The sequence below is a fragment of the Protomyctophum parallelum genome, assembly GCF_964188405.1.
Source record: "Protomyctophum parallelum genome assembly, chromosome: 18".
Lineage (NCBI taxonomy): Eukaryota > Metazoa > Chordata > Actinopteri > Myctophiformes > Myctophidae > Protomyctophum > Protomyctophum parallelum.
Genome location: NC_139716.1, coordinates 20,636,263 through 20,638,762, shown reverse-complemented (window position 1 = coordinate 20,638,762; position 2,500 = coordinate 20,636,263). Strand labels below are relative to the sequence as shown.

At 40.4% G+C, this 2,500-nt stretch overlaps 1 protein-coding gene across 1 annotated transcript in view; it reads right to left on the bottom strand.

Annotated features, from left to right (window-relative positions):
- The window catches only part of cyp26b1 (cytochrome P450, family 26, subfamily b, polypeptide 1), a 50,067-nt gene that overhangs the window by 26,729 nt on the left and 20,838 nt on the right, over nt 1–2,500 (bottom strand).

Below are 2,500 nucleotides of genomic sequence, written 5' to 3'. Positions count from 1 at the left end.
GGGACCAATGGAGAAGAGATCCAGTAGAACTAAAGGACAAGTCAATGTGGTATTTTTTTGTTTGGAAATGCAAAATCACCCAGGCATTACGACATGCCATTGCAGACTAAACTAAACTTTGACAAAATGAACACTGCAGGAGACCCAATAGACAATATACAAGCGCTTAACATATTGCATTGTAAGTTGTGACGTGTTGTGAGCTTGTCTACAACATCAGCTATTTACACTAATATTTGTATGCGCGGGCGCATTGTTTTGGTGTTTTAAACATTATGTTATATAATTTAGCTATTGAAAAATAGCAGATCTACAAGCTCATAGCGCGCCACCGAGTGGCGCGCTATGAGCTTGTAGGTCTGCTATTATTGAAAACTCGTGAAAATATTTATTTCAGAAAACTGGAGGATTTAGAAGATCTTTTGTTTAATTTCGAGGTCAGGCCTAAATGGGTTAAGTTGTAACTACTGTATATCTTCCTTCTATAACCTTGGAAGACATGTTATACCTACTCCAGCAAGTACAAAGAAGAGACAGATAGTGAAACAGCAGGCAAAAACAAAGTAGCCACGGTGACGGAGGTGTCTCAAAGGAGATAGAGTCTAAATGAATAGTATCATGAAGGTGCTTCTATATAGTGTCAATGGGAACGAATAAGGCCTGAGAAGCAGTAGAGATATGAACACACGTCACAAAGAAGCTTTGATGTATCAAACCAACTAAACGGCCCTCATGTTTTCCACCTAGAACTAGTTTTCCCACCGGCGTGAGAACGGAGAGAGCAAAGCAGTCACACTTCCCAGACGATATAATTTGACACAAAGTGTATAACAAAAAAAAAAAGGATTTCACAAAGGACGCCCATTGTTTCCCCCTAGATTGATTCCACATATTAGTCGCCACGGGCCGTTGTGATTGAGACGGTCGTATGAACGCTCTGTTATTGATCACAGCGTCCTTGCAGTCGAGGGAATAACAACACTGCTTAATGGTATACCAGATCTGTAATCCAGGGGTGACTGTGACTGTGAGGTCTATATGGCAGAAAGTCTACCTTATAGATCTACTATCCAGGGGTGACTGTGACTGTGAGGTATATGGCAGAAAGTCTACCTTATCCCGCATTCTGGACTTGAACCCATGTTGGTGTTTTAACTAAGCATTATTTAGCTATTGAAAAATAGCAGATCTACAAGCTCGTAGGTCGAGCTTGTAGGTCTGCTATTTTTTTTTAATCGTGAAAATGCGGCACAAATCTTTGAATATATATTCTTTCAGATAAGACTTTTTATTTTATTTCGACGTCAGGCCTAAATGGGTTATATAGATCCAGGGGTGACTGTGACTGTGAGATCTATATGGCAGAAAGTCCACCTTCGGTCAAAATGTCCTTTCCCATCAAAGGTTGTCAATAGTGGAATTAGCTCCCTGTCACACTGACGGAAATCCCCACTTGTACAGCTTTTAAAGGGACACTACTTCCTGGACTACATGTTGTCTCAGTAAGACAGCCCTCCCCCTATCCACACAAGGAGGAGCAGTGCACCAAAGCATTATGGGAATTGTAGTCCAGGAAGTAAGTGAGCCCAGTGTCCATGACATCAGAGGCACTGGGCTCACTGCTAAAGTCTAAAATATCTAAAACCACATATTACACACATAAAGACCCCCAGGAAAGTGTACTAAATCTTCTAAATGTCATTAACATGTATTTTTTTGCAAAAAGGGTGAAGTGTCCCTTTAAAGGACAATTGAAACGGTGCCTTAAAAAAACAACCAGTCTTGTGATCACGTATGACTCTCAGTCCACAAAAGATTTAGCAATAAAAACAAGATCTCTCTCTTTTTACCGTGTTTTGAAATGCATTATGTTTTTGTATGCCGCCCTCTCATGTCTTGTTATGACACTTTTGTTTAGTGTTCGATGTCCTAAAGGGACTACGGATGGAAATTAGCATCTCTGCTAAATCTGGTGTCTTTACACTATACATTTCTAATGTAATGTTCATTAATATACTCTGTCCCGTCTAAATAAACAAACAGAGTAAAGTATAAAGTACTGTTAGATCTGAGATCTACACACCTATTGGCCAGATCTTCCTATAGGTGGCGCTATGGGAAGACACAGGATGGCTATAGGCTGCCACCCTGAGGGCGGGGCATGTGTTCAGTTAGACATAATACCACACCCAGAATCCTTTATTTATTTGTGTTTTTTTTGCTGAAATTCTGGGTTTTTTGCGCAATCAGTCAGTTTTTCTCATCGGTTTTTCTCACGGTCACAAAACCGTGTAGGTTAATGAACCTGGTCGGAGAAGAGGCTGAGATTGTGCGATAGAAAAACAAGCCACCACGGTCTACGAAATCAAACCCAAAAGTAGTGGCTATATATATATCAGGCTGCATTAGCATCAGCTGTTTAAAACCCATTTTGGGCGGGAACCCCTTTTGGTGTTAGCATTATGTTATGCTTTAGCTATTGAAAAATAGCAGATCTACA